The sequence below is a fragment of the Gorilla gorilla genome, chromosome 3 (genome assembly GCF_029281585.2).
Source record: "Gorilla gorilla gorilla isolate KB3781 chromosome 3, NHGRI_mGorGor1-v2.1_pri, whole genome shotgun sequence".
Classification (NCBI taxonomy): Eukaryota; Metazoa; Chordata; class Mammalia; order Primates; family Hominidae; genus Gorilla; species Gorilla gorilla.
In genome coordinates this window covers 92,265,798-92,281,176 of record NC_073227.2, presented here as the reverse complement: position 1 = coordinate 92,281,176, position 15,379 = coordinate 92,265,798, and the positions used below count along the sequence as shown (strand labels likewise).

Below are 15,379 nucleotides of genomic sequence, written 5' to 3'. Positions count from 1 at the left end.
ATGGTGCCAGCGTCTGGTGAGGGATATCCCACTGTGGAAGGGTTAGCAAGCATGTGAGACAGAGAGAACAAAAGGGGGCTGGGCTTATCTTTTTATCAGGAGCCCAGTCCTGTAATAACTAGCCCACTTCTGCAATGATGGCATTAATCCACTCATGAGGGTGAAACTCCCATGACCTAATCATCTGTTAAAGTCCCCAGTTTGCAATAATATTATATTGACAATTAAATTTCAACATGAGTTTTGGAGAGAGCTTCCAAACCATAGCATTATCTATATTTTACAGTGATGAAGCAGGAAAAGTATAAGTAACTATCCAAAGTTATGACAGGGCCGGGACTCAAATCTATCCAGTCTTTTCATTTAACCAAGTCATGGCAGCTATTTTTTTGCCTACCTGTGGTATTTGCCACATGATTATATTACATATTACTTACTCATTCTTTAATTAATGGCTTAATTTTTCATTATTTTATTATAAATAATACTGCAATAAACATCTTTATATATATCTCCTTATGCATATATAGGGCATATACATTTTTAATTGTATGAAATCAGATTGCTTTCCAAATTGATCAAAGCAAGTAAAAATCTTCATTACTCCACACCATCAATACACACAGTTTCCAACATTCAAAGGGTCAACTTAGGATTTTTCTACTTTACGATCATGTGAAAGCCATATGCATTCAACATAAACAATACTTTGAGTACCCATACAACCATTATTTTTTCTCTTTTCAGTACAGCATTCAATAAAGTACATGAGATATTCAAACTTTATTACAAAATATGTATTGTATTAGATGATTTTTGCCCAACTGTAGGCTAATATAAGTTTTCTGAGCATGTTTCTGGTAGGCTAGGCTAAGCTACGATGTTCAGAAGGTTAGATGTACTAAATGCATTTGGGAATTGCAATATTTTCAACTTAACCATGGGTTTATTATACATCATAAGCTGAGGAGCATCTGTACTTGGTTGCTCAGATATCCTGAGCAAACAGAGCAAAGGCAAAAGTATCACACTATTTGATTTAACAATATATTATAAGGCTATAGTAACCAAAAGAGGAAATGGTATTGGTATAAAAATAGACACATAGATCAATGGAACAGAATAGAGAACCTGGAAATACTCCCTGGTGTGGGAATGTAAATTAGTACAGCCATGATGGAAAACAATGTGGAGATTTCTCAAAAACAACTATAATTAGAAAATCATTCAATCCTGCAATCTCACTACTGTGTATTTATCCCAAGGAAACAAAATCAGTATATCAGATACTTACAGTGAACTGATTTTTGACAATGGGACTAGAACATACATTGAGGAAAGAACACCCTCTTCAATAAATGGTACTGGGAAAATTGGATATCCATATGGGGAAGGAAGAAACTGGACCCATATCCTTCATACACAAATATCAACTCAACATGAAATTAAGACTTAATCTAAGATTTAAAACTATAAAATTACTAGAAAAAAATAGGGAAAACAATTCAGAATATTTGTCTAGGCAGAGATTTTATGGCTAAGACCTCAACACAGGCAACAAAAACAAAAATAGACAAATGGGATTAGTAGAAGCTGAAAAGCTTCTGCACAGCAAAAGAAAAAAATGAACACAGTATAGAGACTCTGCTGAATGGGAGAAAATAATTGTAAACTATTCATCCAAAAAGGCACTAATATCCAGAATATACAAGGAATGAAACAACTCCACAGAAAAAAAAATAATCCCAGTAAAAAGTGGACAAAGAACACAAATAGAGATTTCTTAAAAGAAGACATAAAAATGGCCAATGGCTATATGAAAAAAAATTCTCAACATCACTGATTATCAGGAAAATGCAAATCAAAACCACAATGAGATATCATCTTACCCTAGTTTGAATGGCTACTATTAAAAAGACAAAAAATAACCAACACTGGTGAGAATGTGGATAAAAGGGAACACCGTTGAAAGAAATCACAGATGACATAATCAAGTAGAAAAACGTTCCATGTTCATAGATTCAAAGAATCTATATTGTTAAAGTAGCGCTGGGATAACTGGCAAACCACATACAGAAGAATGAAATTAGACCCTTACTGCTCACAATATACAAAAAGTAACTCAAGATGGATTAAAGACTTAAATGTAAGACCTAAAACTATAAAAATCCTAGAAGACAACCCAGGGAATACACTTCTTGGCTGTATTAGTTCATTCTCATGCTGCTATAAGGACATACTCAAGACTGGGTAATTTATAAAGGAAAGAGGTTTGATTGATTCACAATTCTGCATGAGTGGGGAGGCCTCAGGAAACTTACAATCATGGTGGAAGGGGAAGCAAACGTGTCCTTTTTCACATGGTGGCAGCAAGAAGAAATGCCAAGCAAAAGGGGGAAAAGCCCCTTATAAAATCATCAGATCTTGTGACAACTCACCATCATGTGAACAGCATGGAAGTACGTGCCCCCGTGATTCAATTACCTCCTACCAGATCTCCTTCATTACACGTGGGGATTTTGGGAACTACAATTCAAGATGAGATTTGGGTGGGGACACAGCCAAACCATGTCATTCTGGCCCTGGCCCCTCCCAAATCTCATGTCCTCACAATTCATAACACAACCATGCCCTTCCAACAGTCCCCTAAAGTCTTGACTCATTCCAGCATTAACTCAAAAGTCCAAGTCCAAAGTCTCATCTGAGACAAGGCAAGTCCCTTCCACCTATGAGCCTATAAAATCAAAAGCAAGTTGGTTACTTCCTAGATACAATGGGGTACAGGCATTGGGTAGATACACCATTTTACATGGGATAAATTAGTGAAAACAAAGGGGCTACAGGCCCCATGCAAGCCCAAAATCCAACAGGGCAATTATTAAACATTAAATTACCAAAATGATCTCTTTTGGCTCCATGTCTCACATCCAGGTCACACTGATGCAAGAGGTAGGCTCCCATGGCCTTGACAAGCTCCACCCCTGTGGCTTCGCAGGGCACAGCCCCCTTACCGACGCCTTTATGGGCTGACTTTGAGTGTCTGCACCTTTTCCAGGTGCATGGTGCAAGCTGTCAGTGGATTTACCATTTTGAGGTCTAGAAGACAGTAGCCTCTTCTCACAGGCCTACTAGGCAGTGCCCCAGTGAGGACTCTGTCAGGGCTCCAACCCCACATTTCCCTTCTGCACTACCCTAGCAGAGGTTCTCCACAAGGGTTCAGCCCCTGCAGCATACCTCTGCCTGGACATCCAGGCACTTCCATACATTCTCTGAAATCTAGGTGGAGGTTCCCAATCCTCAATTCTTGTCTTCTGTGCACCTGCAGGACCAACACTACAGGGAAGCTACCAAGGATTAGGAATTGCAATGGCCTGAAATGTACATTGACCCCTTTTACCCACAGTTGGAGTGGCTGGGACACAGGGCACCAAGTCCCAAGGATGAACACAGCAGGAGGGCCTGGACTTGGCCTAAGAAACCATTTTTCCCTCCTAGGCCTCTGGGCCTATGATGGGAGGGCTGCCATGAAGGTCTCTGATGTGCCCTGGAGACATTTTTCTCATTGTTTTGGTGATTAAATTCTGCTCCTCATTACTTATGCAAATTTCTGCTGCTGGCTTAAATTTCTTTTCAGAAAATGGATTTTTCTTTTCTACTTCATAATCAGGCTGCACATTTTTTAAACTTTTATACTTTGTTTTCTCTTGAATGCTTTGCCACATGGAAATTTCTTCTGCCAGATGCCCTAAATCATCTCTCTCAAGTTGAGTGTTCCACAGATCTCTAGGAAAGGGGCAAAATGCTGCCAGACTCTTTGCTAAAGCATACAAGAGTCACCTTTGCTCCAGTTCCCAACAAGTTCCTCATCTCAATCTCAGATTACATCAGCCTGGACATTATTGTCCGTATCACTATCAGCATTTTGGTCAAAGCCATTCAACAAGTCTCTAGGAAGTTCCAAACTTTCCCACATTTGTTATCTTCTACTGAGCCCTCCAAACTGTTCCAACCTCTGCCAATTACTTAGTTCCAAAGTTGCTTCCACATTTTTGGCTATCCTTATAGCAGCACCCCATTCTGGATATTAATATACTCTACTAGTCCATTCTCACGCCGCTATAAGAACATAGCCAAGACTGGGTAATTTATAAAGGAAACAGGTTTAATTGACTCACAGTTCTGCAGGGCTGGGGAGGCCCCAGAAAACTTACAATTATGGCAGAAAGGGAAGCAAACATTCCCTTCTTCACATGGCGGCAGCAAGAAGTGCCAAGCAAAAGGGGGAAAAGCCCCTTATAAAGCCATCAGATCTCATGAGAACTCACTCTCACAAGAACAGCAGGGACACATGGGGATTATGAGAACTATAATTCAAAATGAGATTTGGGTGGGGGACACAGCCAAGCCATATTATTGGCCATGGCAAAGAATTTATAAACCTCAAAAGCAATTTCAACAAAAACAAAAATTGACAAGTGAGACTCTAGTTAAACTAAAGAGCTTCTGCACAGCAAAGGAAACTCTCAACGAAGTAAACAGACAACCTACAGAGTGGGAGAAAATATTTGCAAACGATGCATTCAACAAAGTTCTAATATCCACAATCTATAAGGAGCTTAAATCAAGAAAAAATAAACTCCATTAAAAAGTGAACATAGGACATGAGCAGATGCTTGTCAAGAGAAGACATACAAGCAGTCAACAAACATGGAAAAATGCTCAACACCACTAAACATCAGAGAAATGCAAATCAAACCACAGTGAGATATCATCTCACACCAATTAGAATGGCTATTACTAAAAAGTCTAAAAAGAACAGATGCTGATGAGGTTGTGGAGAAAAAGGAATGCTTATATACTGTTGGTGGGAGAGTAAATTAGTTCAGCCACTGTGGAAAACAGTTTGCAGATCTCTTAAAGAACTAAAAATAGAACTACCATTCAAACCAGCAATCCCATTACTTGGTATATATCCAAAGGAAAATAAATCATTCTACCAAGAAGACACTTGCATTCATATATTCATTGCAGCACTATTCACAATAATAAAGACATGAAATCAACCCAGGCGTTCATCAACAGTGGTTTGGATTTAAAAAATATGATACATATACACCATGTAATACTATGCAGTTATAAAAAAGAACAGCACCATGTACTTTGCAGCAACATGGATACGGTTGGAGGCCATTATCCTAAGCAAATAAATGCAGAAACAGAAAACTAAATACCATATGTTCTCACTTATAAGAGGGCGCTAATCACTGGAAACGCATGGATATAAAGATGGGCACAACAGACACTAAGGAATACAAGAAGGGGAAGGGAGGAAGGGATTAAGGGTTGAAAAATTATGTATTGGATAGTTCGCTCACTCTCTGGGTAATGGGTTCAACTGTACCCAAACCTCAGCATCACACAATATACCTTTGTAACAAACCAGCACATGTACCCCCTGAATATAAAATAAGTTAAAAATTTTTAAAAAGTAGCCATTCTTAATATTAGCAATAGCACCTAGAAATTAAAATAAATATATATATATATTACAGCAGTGACTAAAATGTAGCATATATAAAAATAAATTTAACAGGAAAAAGATGGAATATAAAATGACATAAAAAATAAAACCCTACTGAAAGATTTTAAAATTTCTTTAAAATTGAACAACATGCCTGATTTTTGGAAGATAAATTTTAATACTTTATAGGTCATCTCCCCAAATTAATATATCAATTTAATATAATATCATTTAAAATATGTATAGACAAACCGTTTGGTAAAAATATTTGCAAAGCAGTGACGGGATTTGTTTTGGAATATGATTTTTAAAAGTTCAGAGGGAAGAAAATGTGCCCAAGAAAAGCTAAGAACATTTGTGAAGAAAAACAGTAAGGAGATATGCTTTTTAGGATATCAGAAAAATAATCTATGGCAAATATAATCAAAGCAATTTGGTGTTGCCATAGAAATGGACAAACTGGTCAGTGAAACAGAATCAAGGATACAAATATAGATCCCATTATATATGAGATTTTAAAATATGACAAAAGTGGGTTTTCAATTCGAAGGGGAAGAATAAAATATTTAGTAAGCTGTTTGGAAGAAGTGAAAGTTGGCTCACTATTTATGGCATGTGTTTTAAAACTCCACTTGAATTAAAAACCCATGCTAAAATTTTTAAAAATAAAAATCCTTCAGTAAAATCTAGAAGACTACATGTCTAATGCAGCAATAAGAAAAAATCATATTAATCAACACTGGAATCCAAAATGTATACAATAACAAATATATTGTCTATACAAATATTTTAAATGTGCATGATAAAGTTATGAACAAAGGCAGCAGACAATACGGAAAACACCTACTATGATAAGCATTAATAATTACAATATTCAAAGAATGTATAAATTGAGAAAAAGACTAATATCTCAGTAAAATGAGCAAGAATATTAATAAATGATTTACACAAGAAGTCCAAACATCTGAAGAAGATAAAAATATATTTAATTTCACAAGTAGTTAAGAAATTCAAATATTTAACAACTAATAACATAAACAGTTACAACACCTATTGCTGTAAGGACATGAGTAAAGAACAGTGTCACAGTCTTCTAGTAAAAATGTAAATATTTGTAGTACTTAGAAAGCAATAAGGCAACATACATTAAAATTGAAAAATAGCTTTGCTCTTTAAACCTGGAGATAAAGTAGTTTTTAAATAACTACTTTTATTGTAGCCTTGTTTTGTGACAAAACCCAACAAGATACAAACCTCTGGAAACAAAGTGAATGTTTATCAAGAAGGGAATGGTTGAATTTGTTTCTTATTATCCATATCACGGTATATTATATACAGCCATTTAGAATTGAATTTTATCCATAACAATCAACATGGAGGGCTTTCCACAAGGTCATCATGAGTTAGAAAACAAGATGCATATATTTTTTAAATGATGACAAAAAGATTGATTTGAGAGTGTATATATGTGAATGAGTATAAGAGTAGAGAAAATTCTAACATAATAGAACCCAATTAAGATTGGTTACCTGTAATATGGAAGCAGAAGAGAAGAGGTGGGCAGAGGCAATTAAGAAAGGAAATTGGCCGGGCGCGGTGGCTCACGCCTGTAATCCCTGAGGTGGGTGGATCACAAGGTCAGGAGATGGAGACCATCTGGCTAACACAGTGAAACGCCGTCCCTACTAAAAATACAAAAAAAATTAGCCAGGCGTGGTGGCGGGCGCCTGTAGTCTCAGCTACTCAGGAGGCTGAGGCAGGAGAATAGCGTGAACCCACGAGGTGGAGCTTGCAGTGAGCCGAGATTGCGCCACTGCACTCCAGCCTGGGCGACAGAGACTCCATCTCAAAAAAAAAAAAAAAAAAAAAAAGAAAGGAAATTTAAAAATCAAGAATTAAAAAACAACATTATGATATAATTTAGTTTAGGCACTTATGCAAAATTATATCTCTATGTATGTATATATTTTCAAAATATATTTTAAACATGAAAAATCATGCCAATGAAAACAGTGGAATGGGTAATGTAACTTTAATAAAAAGTAAACGTTGTGCTACTTTTTATTTTCGTTTTTCCTAGTACTCAGATCCAGATTATTCTTTGAAATCAACATATACAGATACTATGCAACCTGAATGTATATTAAAACGGTGCGATGATAGCTTTTTCAAATTTTTTTCCCATATTACAGGAAAAAAATATACTGATTGCTATTTTAGCTAAGGTAGGATCAACAGAAAGGAATTAAAAACAGGAATGAGGCATGGAACCAACCTAAGGTTGAAGTTTCGGCAACTTGTCTGGACCTATAAAAAGATGCAGGATAATCTAACAGGGAAATGGAAGTAAAATTTTCACAGAACAAATATTTTCTGCGTATCTACTATGCACTAGACTCTGTTCTAGGCACTAAGGCCAGCAATAAATATGAAAGCATACTGTACATCTCTCATGGAGCTTATATTTCATTTTGGGGAATAAAATCATTAATAAGTGAACACATAAATGAGAAAGTCTCAACTAGCAAGTGGGCTTTGACACAAATCAGACAATACTGTGAGGACTAGTAGTGTGGAGAAGCATTCCAGACCCGAGATGAAATGACTTAAAGAACCCCTTCCCTGCAGCTCTGAGACTCACGATTCCCAGGCAGGGAGAGCATCAGGTGCAAAAGTTGTAATTGAGAATGAGCTTGGCATGTTCAAGGCTCGAGGGTGTCAAAGGAGGAAAAAAGATGAGAGCTGAGGATAGAGACAGTGAGAAACTGTAAGGCTTTGGATACTGTAGAATCTTCAAGCAGGCACTAATTCTGTAGGTAAACATGAATTAGAAAAAGTTACTAAAACCTAGATAATCAAAATATCAAAAGCAAGCTCAGGATATTGGCCAAGCTCATGCTGGTCTTTGATACTTCTGTGTTAAGGGAAGCACAGGGCCACTAGTTTTGAAAGAAGCGTATATCACAGAAATTACTTAATGTAGTTTTTCCAGCTGAAAAAAGAGCAGGAACAAAGGAAACTCCCTCAAACAGGGAAGATTTTAGCCAAAGGCTTTGAAGCCTTAAGTAACACTGATATAAATGATATAAACGGCTACCCAAGGACAAAAACAAACAAAACAGTTTGCACACCTGTGGAGGATGAGGAATTCCAGCCAGAAGAGGAGATCATGAGTAAATAGAAAGGGAAACACAAGACTACGAACTCTGCTGAGAGAGTTGTCTATTATAAATGAGATACAGCATCCTTACAAAGACTGGAAGATGTGATCCTAGAAAGACCCCACATTCAGTTTATTATCAGTGTGCCAAGAATGCAAGGACAGGAAGTAAAATGAGAAGGAAAATTTAGAGACTTTAAATGAGGTCCTTTTTTTTTTTTTTTTTTTCCAAACAAGATCTTGCTCTGTTGCCGAAGCTGGAGTGCAGTGGCACAATCATGGCTCACTGCAACCTCAACCTCCAGGGGTCAAGCAATCCTCCCACCTTAACCTTAACTTCCCGAGTTGCTAGAACTACAGGTATGTACCACTATGACCAGCTAGTTTTTTTTTTTTTTTTAATTTGTAGGCACAGGATCTCACTATGTTGCCTAGGCTGATCTCAAACTGAGCTCAAGCGATCCTCCTGCCTCTGCCTCCCAAAGTGCTGGAATTACAGGCATGAGTTACCACACCTGGCCTAAATGAGGTACTTTAAAGATTTTAAATGAGACTCCATACTTTAAGGAAAAGTAGGGAATTTGAGAGAAATCCTGAGCGCTGCAAGTATCACCTCTTTAAATGTTTACATTTAGCAAGGAGACAGGTTGTTTGAGATGTCACTCTTGGTAAGATAAAGCAGTTTTTATAAGTCGCAAACTCTCCCAAGATATGAGAATCATAAGGTCATGTGCAAGCACTTAATCTTAAATTTGTCCTTATTTCCTTGCATGTTTGCAGCTGGTAAATTCTAATATATACAACTATTTGATTTAACTCACATTCTGGTGAGGCTAAATTAAAGAAACGTTTATCCTCTCATTATAATTTTTCTAAATACCTCCTGTCCAAGACAACACTTAAGATTCTTAAGATTAGTCTGTCTATGGCTGCAAAATGGCACTGTGGATTGGGACAAATTTTTTTCATTATGGGAAATCATGAAAATAATTTTGACTCAGAATCTCATATATATACTATATATTTAAATGTATATATACATTATATATACTATATATTTAAATGTATATATACATTATATATACTATATATTTAAATGTATATATACATTATATATACTATATATTTAAATGTATATATACATTATATATATATACACACACACACACCACCCGAACCCAACTCCAGCCCACTAATCTGTGGTGAGACATTTGAAAGTTTCACAAATAACTCTGATGCTTCTTATTTCCACTTAGAAAAATCTTCATGAGGACTGTAATATTTATCTCTTCCTAGGTATATAGCTTTCATGTGGAAAGGATCAGTATATACAGAAATTGGTACTTTGATTATAAGCTGTTGTTGCTACATACTTGGGAGTCCTGCAGTGTAGAATTTAAGCATGTAGACTGGGAGACTACATGAGTTCATTATCCTGGTTCCTCAACCTAGTAAACATGTTTACTTTGGCAAATTATTTCTGAGCCTCAGTTTCTCTATCCACCGAAAAGGCATTGTAAGCATACTCAATTTCTAAAATCATGAAGATTAAATGAGATAATATGTATGGTTACAGCTCACTTAAGTTTAGATATTTTGATCTCATTTGGCTTTGGGAAATTATTGATGCTTTCTAAATTTTGTGGGAATGCAACCAGAACTGTAATATTCTGTTTGGTAAACCCTCCAGAGTTCTGAAAATATGGATCAACTGAGACTTGTTTGAGGGACTAGAAAAAGGCACATCAGTTCTAATGGCAGGTGCTGTGTTCTGCAACTGCCACATGGAACCCAGACTCCATGCAGACACCTAAATGAGACTCTTACAATAGCCCAAGAAGAAAAAAAGTAAGAAATATACTTTCATAACATTTGAAAACTTTAAATTTTAAATGGAAATACAGCTGAAAGAGAACCAATTTTTTGGCATTTCAGGAGTTATTTTGTTTGTTTGTTTTTACTTTCCTTTTTCTAATTACTGGTGTGGTGTGATTTGGATTGTGCAATTATTCTGATGGTCGTTATACAGCCTAGCTGGTATGCTTAGCTGTAACAGAATCAAGCCTAGTTTGACATGGAAACCAGAACAGGACATGTCTTGTCAGTCATGTGTGGCATTAAGTTTAATATTTATGCTGTCCTGACTCACTTTGACTTTTTTTGGGGGGGGGGGGTGCTAAACTATGGAAAGATATCAAGGAGGCATTCATACTATGCTTGTGGCTCTGGCCCTCTCTTTTCCTGGTCTCTGGTAAATACTATAGAAACTGTACTGGGAAATGCCTACCTGCAGATGCAGGATAGACTCCTCTGCTTTTAGTTCATTTCCTTCCCTGCCACAGGCAGAAATCCCTTTAGATTTTTCAGAGATGGGTGCCTTAAAAACATTCTTGTGCGTCTTCTATGTACTAGACACTGTATCCAGCATAATACATCATTCTATTAATTTCTTCTATTAGGCCATTTTATAGATGAGGTGTTGATGTCATAGAATTTCAGGGCCTTGCCTAAGGGCAGAAGCTCTCAAATGGCAAAGCAAGGACATCTGAGCTTTCTCACTCTCTATCCTCTGCCTTCTACCATAGAAACAGAGAAATCTAGAGGGGTAAAATAATTTTAGAAATCAAATTATAATTCATCCTTTTACGTTTGAGGAATCTTAGACACAGAGAAGTTAAATGATTTGCCTGAGGCACAGAGCCAGTTAGAAGTCTGACTGGGAAGAAACCTAATTTCTTTACTTTTAGAAGTCTTGTATTTGAAAACTCCGCAAAGCAAGGACACAAGACCCATTCTAAACAGCTGTCTGCTATGGTGACCATTGCATCTTTTTGTATGGGCAGTATATTTCCATTTCCTTCTAGTTTAATGGAGTGAAGGTCTCCCTGGACCCTTAATGTTCAGTTTCAAGGCAATTGGAAAATTCATTTAAGAACCAATTTATCCACAAAGCTGGAACTTAAAATCAAAGGGAAACAGAGAGGAAAAGAAAATCAGCTGTTAACATCAGGTTAATGGTAAGCATAAAATTCATATGTTTAAGAGAACAATTTGTTAAGATTATTAAAATACTATATAAATATTGATATAGTTTGGCCATGTCCCCATCCAAATCTCATCTTGAATTGTAGTTCTTGTAATCCCCATGTGTCCTTGGGAGGGACTTGGTGGGAGGTAATTGAATCATGAGGACAGCTACCACCATGTTATTCTCATGATAGTGAGTGAGTTCTCATGAGATCTGATGGTTTTATAGGGGGCTTTTCCCCCTTTGGCTTGGCATTTCTCCTTCGTGCCATCACGTGAAAGAGAACGTGTTTGCTTCCCCTTCTGCCATGATTGTAAGTCTCCTGAGGCCTCCTCAGCCCTGCAGAACTTTGAGTCAATTAAATCTTTTTCCTTTATAAATTACCCAGTCTCAGGCAGTCCTTTATAGCAGCATGAGAATAGACTAATCCAGATGTGTTTTAGGAATGTGAGATTATATTTATTCCATTTTCTTTGAATGTGCTTGACAGTTTTGAAGTCTTTAGCTAAAACCAATGTCCTTTTTTCCACAATAAGGAGGGCAGTATTTTACAAAATTATTATTTTTAAGTATCTGAAGCTTCAAGGCAAGAAGTTGTCCTTATTTTGTGTTCCATATTACAGCTGGAAATCCATTTTAATGCAATACAGTGAAAAAGGTTTATAAATATTTATCACAGAGGCATGTGCATGGAATTCTCATAAAAAATCACACTCACTCACACACATGCACACACACACACACAGAGCCGAAGAACAACTACAATAAATAAACTGATATTTCTGGAAGAAATCATTCATTGGTTTATAGTGAATTCATATTTATTCAACCTATAGTCTTTGACATCTGTAGAAGAGAGTATTGGTGAGCAGTATGATTTATAGGAACTATGCGATAAAATAATCATACAAATAAAACAATGAATTTCTAACATATAATTTTAGATACTTTGTAATGTGTTCACAAAATGCACCAAGAATAAAACTGCCAGATAAAACAGACAAACAGATAGATGAAGCAAAAATAAGCTTAAGCCTCAAATGCTCCGAAGTTTTCTATAGACATGAAGAAATCATGGCTAGTAGAAAGATCTTATTGGGGTGTGTGGATTTTGGAAAAACACATATTGAGAAAAAGAATAGGATAATGATATATGAGTAACATGTTATTTTCAAGCAATAAAGAAAGCACATTTTTGATTATTACAATAGCCAGTCTTTAATGTTAATATGTGCCTTTAAATATAGTGCAGTAGGTACTGTTACTGCACTATATTGCATCACTATTTTATTAAATGATCAATCTATAGAAGTTTTTAACGGATGAAAGACTCTAATTGAACTCTGCATACAATTGCCATTCTGTTGATGATAATGGCACTATTTTTGAGCACATTATAGCCATTTTGCAAATTCATCCATAACTTAGATTCATCATTATTATGATAATTTTACTCAATTTATTATGGTTTAATTAGAAATCCAGATGGAAACAAAAATATGTCCTTCACAGTTTACAAACCATTGATTTTTCCATCCTTCCTCTCATTAGTAGTTCCCACTTGAAAGTTATTTGGATGTGAATGGAATTAGAAATTTAGACATATGTTTAAAACAACTTTGAATATTTGGATTAAAAAACGAAACCAGCATCTTTGTATAATTCATGTTATCATTAAGATTTTTTAAAAATAAATAAATATTTCAAATATCTACACTATAGCTGAGGGGAAATGGGAGATGAACAAATGTATTTTTGGTTTTTAGTTAGTAGTTCTGTCTTTAACTAGAACGACAGCTTGAAGAAGATCATTTTCCTCTCCTCCAGACCCTAAATTTGACCTAGGGCGGCACTGTTGGAAAATGCCTGATGGTTTGACAGAAGAACTAAAATGGTATTGTCTGGAAACCCTATCTCACTCCCGGAAGGGGATAAAACCTCTCCAAACGCCTTCAATAAGGACTCTGGTGTCCTGTACGCAGCTCAGAAACCTCATTTCAGCTTTTCTAGCAAGTGGAAATGCACAGGATGAAGCCTCAGATACACAAAGATCATTGCTCAGAAGCATCACGGATAAAAACAGTTTAGAAACTCGCTAGCTTCAGACCCGCTAAGGAAATTCAACAAAGTTACAACACAATACAGCCCCGGAGAGGGCTTGGGGGGAACTTTAAGGTGAAGAAAGCGCCCCACATCCCTTGACCAGGTCCCTGCTCTGCAAGCCTGGGGCCAAAGCCATCTGTGGTGCAGACATCCAGGGCAGAGAAGCCCCCCAGTGTTGGGCCAGTGACCAAGCGGGTGCCTGTGTAATTAGGAAGGGATTTGAGAAATCCAAGGTGTCGGTCCACAGTCGCTAATATGTGTCATCAAGGCAAGCGTTGGGCATTAGAGAGGGGTCGCGCCCCCAAGCGGGGGCCCCCAGCCAAACTGGCCCATGCTGTTACCTCTCCCGGCGAGCCCTGTCGGCGGCAGGAACCAGAATCCACCAAGCCCGTCTGCAGCAACAGGTTCTGTCCCTGCTCCGGCTCCAGCTACTTTTCGCAGTCTGCCGGCTCAATCCCAGCCGACGTCTGTCCCCCGCGGACTGCCTGCTCCACTCCAGGCTTCCGCTCCAGGCTGCCCCGCCGCGCTGCTGGACGCTGAGTGCTCTGCGCTCCCTCCCCGCCTCCTTGTCCGGTGCAGATGAGACGTCACTTTCCAGGAGGCACCAGCTGGCCGCTGGGGTTCCGAAGAAGCTATTCATATCCCGCTAAGGGGCACCCAGGTACATTCTTGTGAAACTCAGAATCCGAGTGCGGCAAAGAAAAGGAAGCATCAGTATGACTAGCATCATCACCATTACTTGGCTCCAGATCCTGGGCAAGTGATTTAGCCTCTCTGTGCCTCAGTTTCCTCATTTGTAAAATAGAGATGATGATGATATTAATCAGTAAGTAATCTGAGAATTATTTGTCTACATGCAAAAGTGCCTGGAATGGTCCTGGTACACATTAATCATTACATTAAATGTGAGCTATCATCATCTTTAAGGTTCTAATGGGACTGAGAGATTCATCGCATATTGCAAACCCTCTCTCTGTCTGAAGCAGACGGTATTTTTTGAGCCTTTGCAAAGATCTTTTAGCTTGCAAGCAAACCCCTCTGAAATTCTGGAAATCTATTCACAGCATAATCAGAAATGGAAGGGGAAGAACCCTGGGGAGACTCACAATGATCCTAACAAGACTATCTGCCCAGTTGGGTCTTGCTAATAGAGAGATGATGACTAGACTTTAATGGATTAACTTAGAGATTTATACAATTACTAAGAAAGGGATAATTAAAGGTGCTTTAAGCATGAGAAACCTGTGAGGAGCCTTTTGGACCTAATCCTCACGATAGTACTCTAGGTTTGTGAAGAGTTGGTATATAATTATTTCCAATTCACACAGAGGCACCAAGGTTTAGTGACTTGTCTAAGATTACAGAGGTGGTATTTAAATTGAAAGAAAAGCTCCAGAAGCCAAATTCATTTCTTTATCTACTACATTTCTCTGCCTATATCACTGGTACATGTGGAATACAGAAAAAAAGCCTATGGTGAGACAGACCTTTTAAAGTAGGATTCCTTGGTCTTGAATTAAAGTTGCAGATTTTGACAAGTGTGTGTGTGTGTGGTGTGTGTTTAATG

At 37.5% G+C, this 15,379-nt stretch overlaps 1 protein-coding gene across 1 annotated transcript in view; it reads right to left on the bottom strand.

The window, feature by feature from the left end:
- The window catches only part of NPFFR2 (neuropeptide FF receptor 2), a 114,326-nt gene extending 99,960 nt beyond the window's left edge, over positions 1 to 14,366 (bottom strand). The window contains exon 1 of the mRNA XM_004038797.4: positions 14,154 to 14,366. The gene's annotated coding sequence lies outside the window, so the exon portion shown is untranslated. The remainder of the gene's footprint in view (positions 1 to 14,153) is intronic.
- Between the last annotated feature and the right edge of the window lie 1,013 nt (positions 14,367 to 15,379).